This window comes from Ochotona princeps, chromosome 25, assembly GCF_030435755.1.
Source record: "Ochotona princeps isolate mOchPri1 chromosome 25, mOchPri1.hap1, whole genome shotgun sequence".
In the NCBI taxonomy this organism is placed as follows: domain Eukaryota; kingdom Metazoa; phylum Chordata; class Mammalia; order Lagomorpha; family Ochotonidae; genus Ochotona; species Ochotona princeps.
In genome coordinates, this window is record NC_080856.1 from 30220306 (window position 1) to 30226305 (window position 6000).

General features: G+C 41.1%; 1 protein-coding gene across 1 annotated transcript in view; it reads left to right on the top strand.

Moving 5' to 3' along the window:
* The window catches only part of LOC105942581 (coiled-coil domain-containing protein 7-like), a 192298-nt gene extending 189265 nt beyond the window's left edge, over positions 1-3033 (top strand). Inside the window, exon 43 of the mRNA XM_058681281.1 lies at positions 2864-3033. The gene's annotated coding sequence lies outside the window, so the exon portion shown is untranslated. The remainder of the gene's footprint in view (positions 1-2863) is intronic.
* The last annotated feature ends 2967 nt before the right edge of the window (positions 3034-6000 follow it).

Genomic DNA, 6000 nt, shown 5'->3' on the forward strand with positions numbered 1-6000 from the left:
GCCCATCTTTTCTGCAAGGTTCCCCTGTGGGGCTGGGTCTCTGCTGCCATTCCCAGGCCCATTAACCCAGTTTCTCTGCTGAGATTGTAGTAGCTAGCCATTCAAAGGAGTCCGCTGGCCACAAGTACCATTTACAAACAGTGGCATTGGAGGGTTTCTGTTTACTTGTTTATGCAGATGTTGTAACTCCTGGCGCCTGAGACAGATTCCATCCGAACTGACTGCTTTTCAGTGTTTCTTCTCAGAGACCATCTCTGTCGTAGAAACTATAGACGCATTCTTCTCCCAGCACTCCCAACAGAAAATTCTGTGATCGGAGTTCTCTGACCACCTCCTCCTGTGTGGGAATTGCAAGCTGTGTGTGGCTATTTGTCTCTTGTTGTGTGGCTGTTGTGACTGAGAGTCGGTAATTTTATGTATGTTAAAATGTCCTGATATGGCTTTAGGCTCCTCTGTTGGAGAACAGAGTTCCAGCATTGGCAATAGACTCACGGGGTCACCAGGACCTGGGAAGGTGATTAGCTCTACCGAGCATTAGAAAAGAAATCTCCCTACTGCTTCATGGTCTGAAAATAGTTCCCTGAACAAGTGGGAGCCCAGCAGGAGCAGGGCTTCAGCAGAGGTGCTGGGTGAGACAGGGATTATTTTAGGGGAACAGAGACAAGGGGAGTCAGCATCACTTAGAACCCTAAACAAAACTGGACCAAGAGCAGTGAAACAATGAAGCACCTCTTGGAAACACTGTGGCCACCATGAAAGATAAGCAAGAGATCACTAGTTATGCAGTCAAGCCTTAGACGTGAGGATGAATACCTAATGTGTTCCCTCTGGCTCTAAGATGACACGGGCACTGGCTGCTTGCTAGTGGTTCCAGGGCTGATAGACAGAGCCACACGAGGCAGGAAGTCACAAGAGACTCCTAAGTACATTTTCAAATAGAAATACTGCTACTGGGCTTAGGCTTACTGCCTTAGGCTCCTCAGGGACTCAGGATACACCTAGATGAGGTGCCCAGCTCCTGGGTAAGACCTCCTATGGTCTATAGATGGGATACCTCTCTCTGTAGATCATGTCTATGGGTCTGCTGTGTAGCATAGAGTGGACAGCTCCCTGTGTACATGAGTTATGGGGTTGCTGTGCTGTATGGAGTGGACAGCTCCCTGTGTAGATGCGCTCTGTGGGATTTCTGTGCAGTATAGACTGGACAGCTCCCTGTGTACACGAGCTATGGGGTTGCTGTGCTGTATGGAGTGGACAGCTCCCTGTGTAAACGAGTTGTGGGGTTGCTGTGCTGTATGGAGTGGACAGCTCCAGTGTATATAAAATTTCTGATGTCCTAACCATTTACACCTGTAATGTCTCCAGGAGTTGATACAGAAGCTGTCGGAGGAGCAGAGAGTAATCTGACTGCCAACATTCAACCCCATAGCATGTCATAGATTTACACCATGGTCAAGCAAGAATCCTGCTTCCTTTTAAGAGACCAGTTTCTTCTGGTGATGGCCTAAGTAACTTCCCCCTCCTTTCGTTGGTTGCTGGCTGACATTTTACACAGAGGCCTGACTTCAGAGATAAAAGCGTGCTCATTTTGCCATCTGTGGGTGCCAGTTGATGATTGCTTAGTTCCTTTTACAATGGTAGAAAACTACCTTGCCTCCAAGATAGAAAATGATACGCAGTAGGTTGTGCTTTTCATTTATGTCAGTGACCACTGGTTTATCAAATAAAATTAGTTTCTAATTAGTTATATGCAGTAATTGTAGTTTTCAGGGCATGAATTTTCAACAAAAATGGCTGAATGCCTGGCCATGGAATCAGACATGTTAATCACTGGAATCCAGTGTATTTATAGCTTTTAACGGAGTGAGATCCTGAGGCCTGGCACTTTAAAGTCTATCACTATTTTAAAGCTAATTTACAGAACTCGTGGCTGGGGGGGTTCACCAACTCATGGACTGCTACCTCTGCCCCCGCAGCATCAGACTAGGGAGAGAAAGGCAAAGGCAAAGTGAATATTCTCTCCTCCTCACCCTTCCCTCATCGGCCCAGCTAGCCATGGAGGTGCAGAGGCACAGATGGTAGGCTGCCAAGCTGGCTACCTGGGGTAAAATGACTTGATCCCTTAAAACTCACATGGAATTCCCATTCTGCGTGTACAGCATCACCTGGCTCCTCTGCTGAGCACATGTCCCAGAGGTAGATAGTGTGACTAGGATTTCAGGTCAAGTCTTTCAAAGTGTATGCTTCTCATAGGAAGGTCAAGGACAACACAGTCATCTCAACTCTTTATTCCACGGTTGCTAATTCTACTCCATGTCTCACCAGAAGGCCAAAGTCCATAAGAACCAGTCTCCCAGCATTGTTAGAAGAACATTATTATGAAACTTGTTTTTAAAAAAATAATAAGGAAGACTTTTTTAAGACCACTGTGTTAGCAGAGACAGCGTTAACACCCCTACAGCTTCTACTTGAAAGCTGAAGTTTAAGGACCCAAGGGCACAGAACATGGGTTAGTCAGTGGAAAATTCCTAAGAGGAGACACTGGATATGTGGGTTCTTGCTAAACTGACTTTGTGGTATGCTTTGTGTAAGTAGGCCAAGCATGAGACTTGTTGTTAACAGAACTAGGGGGGTAACGAAAGTTCGTTCAAAGAGAGATTCTTTGTCAAAATCCAGCTGAAACAATCATTCTGTGTTAAGAGAACTTCAATGTTGAGAAACCAGGATTCTATATAACATTTTGAAAAATGCTGTGGATCTAAAATGTGCTTCAGTGCCAAACACTGCACAAAACAGTGAGAGAAATGCTTGCGCTTGGGGAGACATAAGAAGATGAATTAAAAAGTACAATTATTTGTTTCAGAATTCTTCGTTACTTTCTGGAACCTGTTTGAGCCTCTAGAATTAATTCCTCTTTGTTGCTGATGATAAGAAAGGAGCCATTTGCTGAAGTTTGTTTGCTTCTGTTCACTAATGTCCTGGTAGTCCCTCTGCTGTGGTGTAAAATCAATTAAACATGATTTGTGCTCTGCATGTTTTGAGAATGTATGATTCTTTAAGCGCCATTATTTTCAAGTCCGTTTGATTTGATCTTACATTAGAAAAAAATAATCTCCGCACATTTCTCATACTTCCCATTAAAGAAGCTGAATTTACAAAGGAAAATGTCTGGTTTATTTTCTTCATGTTAAAACTATATATGCATTGAAGATAATTAAACCATATCTTTACGTAACTGTTATTAAAACTGGTGTGATTGCAAGAACACTAAAACTTTGAGCTCTGAAAGATATCTTTTGTAAACTAAAAATTTGTCCATGTGGTAATGTTATTAATATCAAATTTATCTGGTAGTCTTTAAACTGACACCCAACTGTCACTGATCAAGAGGGACATTAAAAAGGCCAAGAGGAAGATTACAAATATTGAGTGGCTTAGTGACCCATGTCTGAGTCTAACTTTTGGTCCTGGGAGTAATTGATTTTTATTGCTGTATCAACATCACCATCATCATCACCACCACCACCAGCAACAATATCTTATCATGTGCCACTTTTATGTAAAGATTTATTTTGTTTTTGGCATTTTATCAGATCCCAATAATCCTAAATATTAATAATTAGTATTATATTAATTATAATATTACATATCCCAAATATTAATTATATATGTCTCTCAAATGAAATTAGACTAAATGAAATAATATCATTACATATTTAACTAGCTTTTTTCAGAATTTGAAAATTATGCCAGCCTTCCAATATCTGTTTATGATAGGTTACATCTTCAGTGAGAAAACAATATTTAATGTCTATATGAGCATTCCCTGCACATAATAGCTCTACATGTGACATGCACATAAAGGTAACATTGCATCCCACTTTCCTTCTATACAATCCATGCATCTCTTTAAAGAGGCCTAGAGTTCAGAATATGGGATATAAAAATATTGCAGGGCATATGGTTTTCTACTCAATATGGAATTTCTTCCACATGTGATACTGGGAAGATTGCTCATCGTGTAGATGACGTGTTTTATTCATTCATCTGTTGATAGACACCTTAGTTGATTCCACTCCTTGGCTATCGTGAACAGTGCTGCATAAACATGATACGCAGGTATGTCTTTGACATAGTAGTTGCGTAGCTTTTGGATGTATGCTCGGTTACAGGATTGTTCATTAAATGGCCGTTCCATTTCTAATGTTGTAAGTAATCTTAATTTCATTTTCTTTTGTGACTGTGATAATTTATACTTCCACCAGTTCTAGAAGAGTTCCTTCCTCTTCACATCCTCACTAGCACTTGTTACTTTCTTTTGTGAAAATAGCCATTCTAAATGAAGTGAGATGAAACATTATTGCTGCTGAAGTCTGTAATGTTGAGCATCTTTTGCATGTATTTGTTGACCAGCTAACTGCTTTCCTTTGAGAAATGTCTATTCAGGTACTTTGTCCTTTTCTTAATTGGGTTAACTCTTATTATTGTGTTGCATTTTTTAAAAGATTTATTATTATTATTGGAAAGCCAGATATACAGAGAGGAGGAGAGACAGAGAGGAAGATCTTCCATCCGATGTTTCACTCCCCAAGTGAGCCGCAACGGGCCGGTGTGCGCCGATCCGATGCCGGGAACCAGGAACCTCTTCCAGGTCTCCCATGCAGGTGCAGGGTCCCAATACTTTGGGCCGTCCTCCACTGCTTTCCCAGGCCACAAGCAGGGAGGTGGATGGGAAGTGGAGCTGCCGGGATTAGAACCGGCGCCCATATGGGATCCCGGGGCACTCAAGGTGAGGACTTTAGCCGCTAGGCCACGCCGCCGGGCCCTGTGTTGCCTTTTTTGAGTTCCATATATATTGTGGATATAAATCATTTGTCAGATAAGTGCCTTACAAATATTTTTCTACCATACTGTCAAGTATCTTTTCACTGATATGTTGTTTGTTATACAGAGGTTTTTGAACTTTATATGCTGACATTTGTTTAACTTTGCTTTTGCAATAATATATTTTTTAAAAGTAGCATTATGTACCACACCAACATCTTGAAGCGCTTCCCTAATATTCTCCTCTAGCATTTCAGTACCAGGTCTTACATTTTTGTTTTTTTTATGAGTCTTGATTTGCTATTTTCCACATGGTCAAAGGTAAAGATCTAGGGCTGGTATTATGGTATAACAGGTTAAGAGGCCACCCGCAGAGGATGGCACTGTGACTCAAAATGCTAAACCTCCACTTGTGAGCAGCAGCATCCCATATGGGTGCTGGTTTGTTTCTCAGATGCTCCACTTGCTTTCATGCTCCCTGTCTATGGCCGGGAAGGCAGTGGAGGATAGGTCAAACCCTCGGGGCCCTGCAACCGTGTGGGAGGAAACTTCTAGCTCCTGGCTTCAGATTGGCTCAGCCCTAGAGACATGAATATCCATTCCTCCTCTACCCTGGGGAACAGTTCAGCTAGTCATTGAAGAGGTTTGCTGTATCTTTACCTCTGTCCTCTCCCCCAAGAGTACTCATAACTCAAATATTTGTTCATGTAATGGCCTACAAAGTTGTTCAGAGGCTAGCTTCATTTTCTTATGTTCCTTATGTTTTGTTGTTTTGCTTTGTTGTCGTTTAGAAGATCAACTTTCTAGTTCTGATAGTTTTTCTTCTGCTTCACTTCACCTGCTGTTAAGACTTTCAACTGAATTTTTTTGAACTTACTGAGTTCTTCACTTTTAATAGGTCAGTTCCTTTTAAGTTCTCTGTTGAGTTTCTCATTTATGACATACATTTATTTCCTAACTTCATATCACTGTTATTATACTTACGTGAGTATCCTAATAGCCATTTGAAATCGTTTTACAGATATTTCATCAATTTCCACTTTTGTAGATTTTCTTTAATTTTATTGTTTACTGGAAAGGCAGATTTACAGAGAGAAGGAGAGACAAGAAGGATAGTCTTGTTAATTTATTTTTTCAAAGTGTCAACTCTTCATTGCATCACTTTTTATATTGTTT